The 14,487-nt window shown below is 38.0% G+C and overlaps 1 protein-coding gene across 2 annotated transcripts in view; it reads left to right on the top strand.

Moving 5' to 3' along the window:
- Window positions 1-2,323: 2,323 nt before the first annotated feature.
- lima1a (LIM domain and actin binding 1a) overlaps window positions 2,324-14,487 on the top strand; it is a 60,113-nt gene continuing 47,949 nt past the window's right edge. The window contains exons 1-2 of one of the 2 annotated variants that reach the window (XM_041798882.1): window positions 2,324-2,411; window positions 5,074-5,169. The gene's annotated coding sequence lies outside the window, so the exon portion shown is untranslated. The remainder of the gene's footprint in view (window positions 2,412-5,073; window positions 5,170-14,487) is intronic. The other variant, XM_041798884.1, reaches the window with a different exon arrangement.

Genomic DNA, 14,487 nt, shown 5'->3' with positions numbered 1-14,487 from the left:
TTTTTAGTAGAGTTTTACACTTGATGACCTTTTTAAAATCGAGTATGGAGTAAAAAAAAAAAAAAAAAACACCAAAATCCACAACAAGAAGGTCCAAGCTTTCTGCTAACAACATGAAAATGACTAATTTTTTTACTTTCACAACACATGACGGTCAGTACATGCATAAAGGGAGAGAATGATTCCATATTTCCTCCCCAAACAGCTGTATAATTGTACTTTAGGTTAGATCACACCTTATAATAAAGAACCCATTTGGAGGTCTATATTTGAGCACTGACCTCAGAGCGAGGACCCTTTTGTATCTGCAGGTGTTCTTAGATATTTTTTTGACATGAGCCAGTGGTAGCGAGGCCAAACAGGGCCCCCTGAAATCTGATTGGCATCCCCATAGACCTGGAAATGATTGTCTATTTGCCTTGCCAGCCATTAAATCGAGCATATGGTGTTACGTCAGACGGGCAGTGGAGTCAAGCACTGGCCAATCAGCTGATCTCACACAAGCCCTCAACAGTTGACAGCTAGCTGATTTGCTCTACACACGCTATTCGCTAATCTCTCTCATGCTGCCTTATTTAAACTGCTCTTACCTAGCCTCACTTTGCAAGCTGATCTTTGTCCCTCCTCCACCCCAGCTCCTCCTTCATTCTGCTTCTGACTTGATCAATCAATCTGAAACAATCCGTTCAGTTGTCATTGATGCCTGCTCTGCTCTGGATTACTTGCTGCTTCTCTCCCTGCCTCAGCTAAACTATTATATACCTCACCTTGTGGATATCAAATTAGCCCCAACATCCTTTTATATTACTGTATGTGGCCCTCAGTGGAAAAAGTTTGGACAGCCCTGATCTTCACCTACAGAATTCATCAGATTGTCTCCAAATTTTTTGTGCTTATTCTAAACAAGATGGTGATCTAAAGTTGTGCAAACTGTTAGTTGTCTCCACAGGGTGGGGTAGTGAACGGGGCCCAACGTTGGAAAACCTTTTTTCCATATTTTTTATGCGTGCCAGCTACTCGCAACTCTGAATACATTTATGCATCAATTCCATCACTATGTCACAGCACCCTGAATCATTTCTCTAAATCTAAGCTTTATATTAACAACTGACAGGCAGACTATTGCAAAGGACGATGTGAACATAACCATAAACTCTCTGATCCTTTGTCTGTCTCTCCCTGGTATGCAAAAACTCTGGAAGTGTTCCTGCACAGTCTCGTGTCTGCTTGGTTGTCCTACCAACCAAACACACTAAATATAGTGCTAAAGAGTAAATCTGCTGTAGACATAACTTAGGTAAGTACAGAGAAAGGATGCCAGGTATGTGAAATGACACAGAGGAAAGGACAGCCACTGAAATATCATGAGATGTTCCACCGTAATAGACAGATAGATAGATAGATAGATAAATAGATGCATGAAAGGCTGCAGCTGTTCTACAGCTGTTGTTGTTGTTGTCTGCCACCTTGTGGCTCAATAAGAGCATTGACCAATAACACAAGTACATGCTTCAATTACATTGACATAGCGCCCCCTATTGGACATAAGCTTCACTTTGAGTACTCATCATGCGAGTCCATCAAATAACATGCAGACAATTCACTTAAAAAAGTATAAACAGTTGCTTGCATGTTTCAGCTAGCTTCAGTCTCTAGCCATGTTTTAGAAATCAGTGAGTTAGGTATTGTTTGATTTAAAGGCAGGAGCCAAAAACTGCTATATTAACGAGAGAAACTGCATATCTACAGACAAACCCACATGGAAATCTACATTTGTGTAGCAATATAGGCCTGTTACCGTTTCTTTCTTGGGTCAATCTATAGGTGTTTTAGTACACTATATGGACAAAAATATGTGGCCACACCTGTTGATTATTCAATTCAGGTGTTTCAAACAGACGTGTCGCCACAGGTGTGTAAAAATAAGCACATAGCCAACAGTCTACATTTACAAACAAAGTCTATAATACATAATAAAAGCCATTATGAAGTACATGTATTTAAATACAACATCATTACAGTCTCTGTTGGTGTGGTCAGACGGCCAAATACTTTTATCCATAAAGTATATGTCTATATAGATAGATAGATAGATAGATAGATAGATATGGACTACATCATACCCTTTATAACCTTTATAATTTAAATATGTTTAAGTTGTTCATAGTTTTAGTTATTCTTTACGTCTATTCAACAGTGCAAATGTTATTAAAATTAAAGTTCAACTGCATACAGTGACTTACTGTTCATTCAAGCTAGCTAACAAGCTAACGGGAAAGCTAAATCGCGGAAGGATACATCGCCATCACGTTAGCTGTAGTTGATAAAAGTTGGCCCTCATTTGCTGTATCACTACGCCTCCCGTTAGCCCAAAGTAACTGTCTGGAAGACTCGAGCCCGTGTCTGCTCAGGTGAGTAACACAAACATTACGAAAAACAGCTGAGGCAATAGAGTAAATGTGCAAGCAGAAAACGTGTTGACACTAGTTTTTATCACAAATCAACGTTTTCCTGTCGCGACAAGACCGTGAGTCAGAGTTCACCTGAGATGAACCTGTTGGCTAATGCAGACAGGTGTAAGACTGTGGGTTTAACAACTGCCTTCAGATAACAGCTATAGCCTTTTATGGCAATTTAACATCACTGCTGTGATAATTCACTTCAGATATCCATCCGCGCCCTTCACCAGCAGTCTTAAAAGAAAAAGATGCTAGTTTGTCCTGTTTTGGTTCTCAGTTTCCCCTCGGAAGAAATCAAGCTGTTTTGAGTACCAACAGGTGTATTTTTACCTGCACAGCATAAAATACATTACATAGCCTAAAACATATACTCTTAAATAAACACTGGATGTGACACAGATATGCTTTGTGTTGCTTATTGGGTTGTAGGTAGTTAAACCGAGGTTACTCAGTTTTTTTTTTTTTTTTTGTCTTTTGTCTTTATTTCATGTTTCCCCCCTTTTTGTGAAAAAGATTAGAGCACGTAACAATATATCAGTGTGACTGGAGGATGAATTCAGTCAGCTCTTTTCTCTGAAAGCCCATTTCCGCCACTTAAAAAAGAATAATGTGGAAATTAGGCAATTTAAAAAAAAAGAACCCTAAGTCAAAATTATGAGATAAAAAGTTAAAATTATGACATAAAAATTTAAAATTATGAGATAAAAAGTAGAAATCATGAGGTAAAAAGTCATATTTATGGGATAATAAAACTCAAAATTATGAGATAAAAGTCAGAAGTATGATAATGTTTATCTATATCTATATTTATGTTTTTTATAATTATAATTTTTTTTCTCATAAATTTTATCTCATAGCTATGGATTTTTCTCTATAATTTGGACTTTTTAAACCATAATTGTGGCTTTTTAACTCATAATTTGGACTTTTTATGTCTCATCTTTGTGACTTTTTTACTCATAATTTCGAATTTTTATCTCATAATTACGACTTAGGATTTTTTATTTTCAAGAATTGCCTTACTTTCACATGGCTTCTTTTTATTTGGCAGAAGTGAGCTCCATACTTTTCTTACAGCGCTGCCATGAATTAACATATGTTGCTGCATTCTAATTAATCTGGGCAAAGTATTTATGAGCTTTGACCATCTGTCAACTTTGTTCAGAACTTTTCCTCTTATGTAGCCATATTAAACTAAAAGTATTTCCCTCTTATTACCAAAAATAAAACACATATATTTCAGATGCTGAGTAATGCATCTCCACTTTTTTTTTGGGGGGGGGGGGGAGACTCTGTTGTTAATTTATGCGATGAAAATGTGTTTTATTGTTCATTTTTGCAAAGACACCTAGCAGTTGCATTACATTTTTGCCTATGTGGAGAGGAACAGAATACAAATTTGTTGTAAGTAGACATTATAAATCAGCACAAAACTTGTTTATTTGAAGTTTGTTTTTAGTTTTTTCTTTTCAGTCAAGTGTAAAAAGACAGGAATGTGGGTGTTTAATTTTCAGGAAACAGTGATATCTAGTGGGAAAAGGAAACCACAGCAGCCATTTAGTTGGTGGCACAAGACCTCTCTGTTTCAAATTTTCACAATAAATCATGTAAGACAATGTGCTCCCTGTATCCATATAATGCACTATAATAAGATAACGTACTCATTAAGATAAATTCATATGTCAACAACTGGATTTAGTCTGGTCCCCCTCAGTAAAAGACTGTAGACAAGTACGTGCTTTATCTACAGAGCCATTTTAATATTCTGAGGTGTTATACAGTTGGTGTAAAAAGGCTTTTCGCCAACAGATTGGTCCATTATTATTATTATTATTATGGCTGATAGTTGTGATGCAGGAAGGGCATATGTGGGTAATAAGGGGAATGACTGTGACAAAATAAGAAAGTGCTAAAATAAGAACTGGCGTCTGCATTTTTGAAAATTCCACTTTATGATTTCTGAAGAAAAGCAGTTTTCTACAGAATTTGTTGTTTGCTCATTTTCTGGCAGGTGTTTCTTCAGGTTCCTATATTTTTAATCTTATAGTTTAATCAGATGAAAACGCTCCATCACTGTGATATTCTAACCCTTACCTTGTTTAGTCTCTCCGAGGCATCGCAACACAGGCACCAAGACTTTTAACAGCCTCAGTCATGTACAGGCCAGCTCAGACTACACAAATTCAGTCAGATTTAAGCAGGACTGCAACGTCGCAGCTCATTGTCAAAACCCAGGCCTGATTTAGAGAGTCGGGAACGACTAACGGTCTTGTGTGATATAATCAATGGTGCGTCCAAGGTGCCCCATGACCACGATTCAACAAGACTAGTATGTCAGATTTTCTGACATCATCGTCTAGTTTGACACCCTGACCTGACGTCTACCAACAGGAGGGCATTTGATCCTTATCTTTGCATCATCATTTACAAGATTTACCACTTTTGATCTCCTGTTATTCCCTAAAACTAATGTGTAAATTTTATTTTATTTACCTTATTACATGCATACTTTAAGTTTTATCTGCAGGAGAGCCAGTCCATATTGTCCTCCTCTTGAGACATCCAAAACTGCTAATCCAACCCATAATTGTGTCTTATTTTCCTTGTTTACTAGGAAAAGACCTCTAGAGTGACTGACACTCTTTGACCCGCCCCCGTCAACCTGTGAACTCGCACTCAGTCGTGGAGACAGTGGTGACGTCAGCATACGGTGAGCGGTCAGGATCACTCTTGTAGTTTGGCCAGGTTGTTAGCCAAGATGGGACAAGATTTTTGTTGCATAGTCTGACATGGTGCTGTCGGGAACAACCCAAAAAATTGTGTAGTCTGAGCTGGCCTTAAGTCATGCTTTTCAAAGTACTGGTCAATCACATGACCACTGCTTCTACAGAAAGAATCAAAATATCTTAATTCATTAGACTGACAGAGCTTCAGAGCTTGGGTTACATAGTCCATACTTACTCAGTTTAGAATACACTCTCTGAATTAAGATCTTCATTCTTTGTTCAGTTTTTGGTACTTTTTGATACTTTTGAATCAGTATTTACCAAACTTTTTTAGAACCACTTCTTAGAAGGTAATGACTCAATCCAAAACTAGCCTGATGTATAAATCATTAGGGGTCTCTTCACCTCCGTCACGTAAGCTTTCTTTACATGTTGGCCCCCTGCATCTTCGGGGTTGTCTGGTGTGGAACAATGCAGTTCCTTTATATTAGCCGAGCATCCATGATGCTGACTTTAGCTCTCCCTCAATCCAGCGGCCAAAACATGGCGGTCTAATAGTACAACCCCGCTGAAAGCATCAAAGACGAGTGCGGCTCCACTCTCCTGTTGCTTACGCGCTTTTTTGAATCGTTTAGTTTTTTTCAATTAAAACTTGATATTGTGGTTCTAATAAGTAAACCACTATTATTGTTTCATGAGTAAATTACACATATCGAAGGAGAAAAGCTGTTTTAAAAGTGCGGTTTCTTCCCAGCTTTGCACTGCAATCAGATGTGAGATGCACACAAAGCATTTTGGGAGTGTGCAGAAGTTTGTGGCTGGTAGCGTCATGCCATTTTAGATTCCAAACATCTGTCAATTCTCTCTAAATTTGTGATATTCATCCACGAAACACAAATGTTGCCCTGCTGTTTAATATGGTAATGCTGATTTATAGTGGTGTTTTTTTTGGTTGAAAATATTCCTTAATTCAAAAAAGCCATATTGTAACAAGGTTGTGCTCTTAAAAATTGTTGCTGGAGCTATCAGTTGCTGCGTCAGCAGAAAGTGTCACCGGAATGATGAGCACAATCCAGTTACACTTCCAGCTTGGCATTTATGGGGTGAAACTGTGCTCAAATGCTTTTATTCTGAATTTATCCAGCCTTAGTTAGGCTTTCTTTAAATCAAGTCTCCTATAAGGAGATTTATTGGGGTAAAACTAAAGATAGACAGGCTGTGACAGTACGCACCTGGTATGAAAGCTGTGACTGCACAGCTGTAACAGACACATGCTACAGCTTTCACACAGCAACATGCACCCAGTCTTCACTCAGCTCACAGAGCTGGTGAGGCAGCGCACTTCCCCTTTAAAGGGCTGCTAGAAAGATTTAATCTTGTAACTGAAGGAAAACGGAAGAACCAGAAAATCAAATTGGCAGAGTAGTAGGAATACTAACATTTTGCCTTTAGTATTGCTTAAGTTCTTAAAACATCACAAGTTCTTCCGCTCAGCAGGTCCAACATCATCCCATGTTGTGCACTCCATCATGACATCATTGTAGGATATTTTCCCAGACATGAGACGGCTCGTCTGGAGCCACAGCAGATATTGCACAAGAGTTTATTTAAACTTCCTGTGACCTATAATCTGAACTCCCCCCTAGTGTCAGTCATACCCAGGATAGATATTACAACAAGGACTCTGTGTTACAAAAACCCCCTTCTTAATTTTAAAGGAATCTGCTCAGAGCACTTTTACTTTCTGTCTGTCTAAATTCGAGGTTTTTCTACGTGTTTAGCAGGAAGAGCATGATGAGTAACGACTGATTCTTTCTCTTTCTTTATGACTCGGAGTCATGACGTAGCCGCTGATCTAAACCTGTGATTTCATACCTTAGATAAGCCTGGTGAATGTCTCACACGGTCACGTTTGTGAATTTACCTAAAGCTCATTGTCTGGTCTTTACTGAACAGCACGTAGCTCATGATAGAGATAACAGACCTGATCAACTGTGTCAGTGTGAGCAGACTAACGCTTGTGTGTGATCTGTAATCAACAGCATTATGTGAATCTATTCAAGTGGGGACACATTTGACTTCCTTTACTGGAATGTCTCAATATTTTGGTACTTCCTCCGCAGAGATGTCTCAGAGATGTGGTTGTAACTGACCCCTAAAGGTGGGAGTGAAGCTGTTGTCTGTGGGTGCCTGGGATTAAACTTGTGGCATAAAGTTTGATGTAAAGAAACTCTGAGTGAACATGCATCCATATAATTTGTTTTATCCTGTTCTGCTGTAATAACAAGTACACTTGGGTTGTTTTCTTAAAGTGTGGGGCGTAGCATGGCTTCAGTGGCAAGGCTAAACCGATTGTTGTCATTTGGCTTCATTGAAACATTTTGTTGAGAATCATCTGCATAAAAAAATGGAAATTTATAAGATTCCTTACAATTAGGCCTGTGTTTCTATCACAAACGAAAACAAAACCAGCTATCAGATCTCTCTTACACATAAATATTACAGGCTAACACAACTAGCAGTGAAAGAGTAATAAATATTCAGCTGCATATCTGCTGGCGGGCCTGATTCCTGCTAGCTTATTTTAGTCGAAGACAGTACATCAGATATTCTCAACGGCTCCGCTTTATTGTGGGAGTGTTTGCAGTCATACAGCCAAAATATCAAACATGCCAGGAATCCATCCCAGCACTCAGGAGCGGCTGGCTGGACATCGTGTCCCCATGTACACAACGCCCTACCAGGCTGAAAGTTGGCCGACTTCCAAGTTAGCCATGAGACTCAAAATTCGTGTCTGAATTGGCTAAGAATTGCAAAGTGTACGCCCGGTTTTATTCTCTAGACCAGTGGTTCTCAACCTTTTCAGCCCGCACCCCCCAAAATAAAGGAGCCAGAGACCAGGGACCCCCGCTGTACCTGAAGGTGGCTGAACACAGCCATGCACATTTAGGAATAGTGCAGACTAGGCTGTCCATTAGAGGGGATAAAGGGGGAGGTTTCTGGGACCCAGGTAAACTGGGGGCCCATGAAGGTCAGGAAAACCATGGTCCATTGCGAAGTTAACCTGTGAGAGCCATATTTTATATTTGACCTGAATAATAACCTCTCCTATCAAAGAACAAATATTTTTATTTATTCAGTTGTGTAGTAAATAGACTTGAAATGAAAATAACTTTTGTTAAAAACATAATTACTAAAATTGGTTAATAATGGCAAAAAAAATTGGAAGAGGTGTGGAAATTAGATTTTTAAAGAATTAATTTGGGTTAGAAGTGGCAAAAAATAACCAAAAATGGGTTAAAGTGGCAAAAATGGGCACAAAAAGTTTAAAGGGGGATTAAAAAGTTGCTAAAATGGCTTTTAAGTGGAAAAAATGGTGTAAATTAGGTAGAATAGGATGAAAATTTGATATAAACTGGCAAAAATGTGTTAACTGTGATTAAAATTGGCAAAAATGGGTGTAAAAAGTGGTTGATAGAGGCAATAATGGGTCAACAGAGGCAACAATAGGCAGAGAGTGGCAAGAATTGGTTTAGAAGTGGCAAAAATAGACAGAAAAAAGTGACAGAAAAGGTATGAAATGGACAAAATGGGTTTCAAGTGGCAAAAATGTTCTAAAAAAGGCAAAATTGGTGTTAAAAAGTGATGAAAGAGAATTAACACTCGGTAAAATTGGTGTAAAGTGGCAACAGTGTAATCTAAAAATTATTCTTAGTTTTTTTTAAAGCCATGGTGACCTTCTCTCAGTGTCTCGCGGCCCCAAAAGGGGTCCCGACCCCAAGGTTGAGAACCACTGTGCTAGACAGAAATATGTGGGACAAATAAATTAGGGAATTAACGTGACACAAAATCGTACAAATATGATTAGTAGTCCACTCAAAAGGCCACTAAAAATGTCTTTAGGGACCTGTCCTGGCCCCAGGGCCCACGGTTGAATAACTTGAATATTTTTAAAGAAACAGGAGTCATTTTAGCCTCTAAGGGGCGCAGACGGCCTAGCAGCTAGGTCATGTCCCATGTATGTGAGCAGCTCAGGCTCAAGCGCTCCTTTTCCAACTGCCACCTCTTTCTGTGTCCAACTCTCCTCTCTCCCTCTCCTCCAAACTAAGATAACTGTCTTTTCTTCTTTTTATCCCACGTATTAAAAATCCATCTGATCCCTTCCATCTCCGTGCCCAAAATGCAACAAATATGACAGCATTAAATCAAATATGAAATATGAAACATCGTGCTGGTCATGTGCTAAGGGCTCACTGTGTTTCTTTGTCCATCTTTTTCTGTAGTTGAGACAGTAAGGCTGAGATTTAGGATTATTTCTCTTAATTTATTGATTAATCTGCAAATTAGATTACATAAGAATTCTGCTAATTTGTCAAACCCTGAGGTGATGCTGTCACATGACCTTCTCCAGCCCTCTTCTCTAACTGCATCTCCTCTTATTTCAACCATGTGGAGGATAAAACTAAAACTAAGTGGAGCGTTTACATTAAAGTTCCCAGGCTTCTTGAGTGAAGAGTTAAGATAAGGCTGGCCCCTCTGCTCAGCCGTCATGTGTTTAGGATTAGACTGACTCACTGTTAACGTGACACTGATGGGGGTCAAAGTCTCTCAGGGCCACCACAGGGCTGAGGTCTGATCATCCCCGAGGAGTCCGTGCAGCACTGCAAGCATTTAGCAAATCATTAAAAGAAGCAGAAATAGTTTAAAGATGATGAACTAAAAGTCATGAGAAAATAATCTGCAACTTGGTCTGCATGCGATGAGCATTTATTCATTTTCTTTGGCTTTAAAGACACTTAAAACAGGACTGTTAAAGTTGTTTTTGCATGGAAGCATCAGCTTTACATGCTGATTTGCTTGTAATTCTATCTCTGTGACTAAACTACTATCGTTTACTGTCATCCTTTAATTCGTTTTTTTTTTTTTTTTTAAGATTTATTTTTGAGCTTTTTCGTGCCTTCATCAGAGATAGGAGGACAGTGGATCGAATCGGAAACAGGGAAGAGAGCGGGGAGAGACATGCAGGAAATGGTGCCACAGGCCGGATTTGAACCCGGCCGCCTGTGTACATGGTGCGCGCCCCAACCACTCGACCACCGGCGCCCCTATTTCTGTTTTCACTTTGTAGGAGGAGAACCCTGAGTTTGGTGGTGGTTAAGACAAGAATTTTTCTGTTCAGAAATCATTTCATTCAATCTATTAATGAAATAAAAATATCCTTTGCCGATTGTTGGTTATAAAGGGTCTTATGGAGAGGAAAAAAAATTAACTTCAATTAAAAGCTTATGAACTGACAGAAGTAATCTTAAAGGTTTTAGGATTTAATAAGGAAATTTTGCCTGCATGTTTATACACAGAGGTAAACTTGAATGTCTACACTGTTTCAGTCCTGAGTTTATTAAAAATGCTGCATTTTAAATAATTATCAGGCTCAATAAAAGCATGCACAAAATAAGCAATAAGGGCCATTAAAAAATTTTAGGATATGTCAACATTTTTCTGTTCTAAATTTTAAGTGTAGTGCACAGATGAACTCTGAAACTGGTTTTACTTGATATTTTCTCCAGTGATGACTTCCTGACATGCTTTAAGTCACTGGTTCCCAACTGCTCAGGCATCAGGACCAACCGTCTCCTCTTTAAGAGAAATCAGGACACAATTTTCAGAAAATAAATCTTTATTCATTCCATGAATTTTGGTTAATCAGTAGTCACTGGTTAATCAATATTCCTGGCTACCATTACACCATGAAGACATAAAAAGACTCCAAAAATGTTGATGTTTGGACTCTAAATTGACAAAACAAACACGTTAGAAAGCACATCATTACTGAAGGATTTTCATGCATATGTCTTATTTTACTGAATTTTTTCCAGATAGCATAGATGTTTGGTCATTTCTGAAAGAATTTCCTTGTTATTTTGGGTAAACCAGCTAAATTTCCTAACAAAATTGAGAGAAATGTGAAGAAATCTTAAGAAAAATTACTTGTAAGCATAGGTAAAAACCAGTAAACGTGTATGAAGTTACTGTATGTCCACTTAAGGCTTCCGTAGTTAGCGTTTTTGTGTCCCCACCCAACAGTTGAGAACCACTGCTTTAAGTGATGGGGACAAAATCCAGTGAGTGTTTTATATCACTAAAGCCCCTTTTTGCTTTAAAGCAACAAGTGTGCTTTAAATGTGATAATATTTAAATTTGCTACTGTTGTGTATCAGTATTCCCAGATCAGCTACATTTCATGTTATGTGATTGTTTAACAGATATATGTAATGTCTACGTGATCAAATCGATGTGTGGCAGCAGCCTGCTGCAGACTGCACTCATGTGTCTGCACTAGCCAGTCTGCAATGATGTGATATAGAAGCAGTTGACATCTATGTTGCAGAACCTTGCTGCAAACCTCCAAGTTCATCCCATGATGCAGCGTGCATCCAGAGGGAGGCATTGTAAAATTATGTGGTCTGTCTTCAATATAATGGCTTTGTGCAGCAGCAGCAGCAGCTTGCTGCAGACCTCTGAGCAGGATGAGCCTGTATCCAAACAGGTGAGAGACACGTGCCAAGCAGACAATGGGCTTGTGTTCATGTATTTCTTTTAAATATAGAAAGGATTGTTAGCTGCATTTTATGGAGAAATCTGTGTAGAAACAAAATATTGTTTATTCAGCGTGGAGGATGGTCAAACAGGAATGAGAGAGTGGGGAGAGAGATGGGGGAATGGGGCTGCAGGCCGGCCTTGGACCTGGGTCAGACATGGGCAAATTGGCACAACTGGACTGTTAAGCCATTAGCCCACATACAGAGACGAAATGATCATAATAATCAACAAAACACTGTATGTGGGAGATAGTTTATCAGTGCAACACAAGATCCACCCATTTGTTTCTAACATGGAGTGTTTTACCTGAAAACATCAAATCCTCCTGATGTGTTACTGGTCAATCCAGCTCAGTCTACAAATTTACCAGAGCATTAAACATAGCGAGGATCGTGACCTCTGTGCAGAGATGTCTACAGATATCTACATCTCTATTTATAAAATCTGTAGATAGAAATTAGAGTGAAGCAGCTGCTTGCCATAAAAATGAATGTGGTGAATTTTCAAAGGCATCAGGTCACATGTTATATGTGATGGCTGCATGTAAATGTTCCAGTACATCTCAGCATGTTGAGCTGATATTTGACCCACCACTAGAACCTCCTGAGACCTGAGCCTTAGTCTGGAATGTATTTTTAGTTTATCCACCTAATTTGGGGTAAGTAGGAACAGGAATTACGTTTAACCAACAATGATGCCCAAGATTAGCACAAATTCCCTACAATAATAAAGAAACTACCTAAAATTTACGACTTTATTTCAAAATTTCCCCATAAAAAGAACCCCAAAGTTTCTCTGAATATTCCTCATATTTTTCAGTGAAACTTTGTCATTAGGCCTCAACATTCCAACAAAAACATCCCAAAAGTTCCCTGTCAGTTTCTTAAAATCTACAAGAAAACGTCCCAACATTTCAAAGCAGATTTCAACCAGCCAAGCAAGTCCAACAAACATCTCTCTTTCTCCAGCAACATTTTCCTGCTCTTCCCTGGGGGATTCTGTGGCGTTCCCAGGAAAGATGAGATATATAATCCCTCCATGAAGTCTTGGGTCTACCTCAGGGTCTCCTTCCAGTTGGATGCACCTGGAAGACCTCCACAGGAACCAGGAGGCATCCTGATCAGATGCCCAAACTACCTCAACCTCAATTTCCCCAAGAAGTCCAAAGCAAATTCTCCTTAAAATCTCGACGTAAATGCCCAAAAATGTACAAATAAACTTTCCCCAAACATTCAAACATTCAAACTAATTCCTTCAAACTTCCATAAAGATTCTGTTAACTTCAAAGGACCAGAAACACAATCAAATAAAACATCAAATTCCACAAATTAACAAATAATTGTAAGATTTATTAAATTAAATTAAATTGATTCAATTTCTGTCAAAATACCTCAAATAAATCAAAGCATCTCTCCAAACAACAACAACAAAAAAATCCAAAGCAAATTCTCCACTAAAATCTGAAAGCAAATGCTAGAAAATGTACAAAGATATTCCCCAAGATTCCATGAAATTAACAGAATATTCCCCCAAAAAGCTAAAAAAAAATTCCCAGAAATTTCTATAAAAATTTGGAAATTTCAAAGGACCCCCACACACTAAATTCATTCAACAAATACATTTCCCTCATTTCTGTGAAAAAAACCTTAAAAAAATACAAAGCAAATTCCATCACAAAAAACTTAAAAGAAAAAATAAACAGAAATTACAAATATATTTCCCAGAATTGCAAGAAAAATGCTTGGATATTTCCAAACAAATTTCCCCAAACACCCCAAATTCCATAAAAATACCCAAAGATTTTAACTGCAGATTTCCCCCAAAACTTTTGATAAAACTCTCCATCATATACAAACGTTTCCTTAAATTTACATGAAATTACTTATGAAAATTCCTGAAAATTTAAGCACAAATTTTCCCTAAAATCTCAAAGCAAATGTCCAAAAATGTACGAGTACATTCCCTCAGATTCTGTAAAATTTAGGGAAAATTCTTCCAAACATCCAATCAAAATCCCAGAAACTTCACACACAAAACTCACTGTCAGATTTTGAAATCAAAAAAATAAACGTCCCAAATTCTGTGGAAATACCTTAAAATATTCAAAGTAAATTCCCCCTGGAAACTAGTATACAATTCAAAAATACAAATGCGTTTCCCAAATTAACAAGAAACATGCCTGAATATTTCCAAACTAATTTCCTCAAACATCTCAGATCCCACCTTTGCATAAAAATTCTTGAAATTTCAAACATAAAAAACACAATTATATTCTCAAAATTAAAAAATGTTAAACAAAATTCCCAGATATCTGTGAAAATACTTAATAATTCCAAATTCAAAGCACCCCCCATTGAACAAATACAAATAGATTTCCTTGAAAATGCTTAAATTTCCAAATTCCCCCAAACACCCCCCCCCCCCAAAAAAACCATCCAAATTACTGTAAAAATTTTACAGTTTACAATTAACCCTTAAAACTGAAACTGAAACTCTCAAACATTTCCCAGAATTTCCCTAAGATTTTGAATTTTCAAGATACATTCCCAAAAATATCCCTGAAGAATTCTGAGGTTTTAAAGCAAATTCTCCCAATATCTCATGTAAATAATTTAAATTTCTATGGACATTCCAGACAACTATCTAAAAATTCCAATAGCAGAAATGACGGTTGTGTTGTAGGAAAGCCAAAATGTACCGTC

Source organism: Cheilinus undulatus, linkage group 11, assembly GCF_018320785.1.
Source record: "Cheilinus undulatus linkage group 11, ASM1832078v1, whole genome shotgun sequence".
NCBI classification, from domain to species: Eukaryota; Metazoa; Chordata; class Actinopteri; order Labriformes; family Labridae; genus Cheilinus; species Cheilinus undulatus.
Note: the sequence above shows the minus strand (reverse complement) of the source record. Positions and strands in the feature narration are given on the sequence as shown.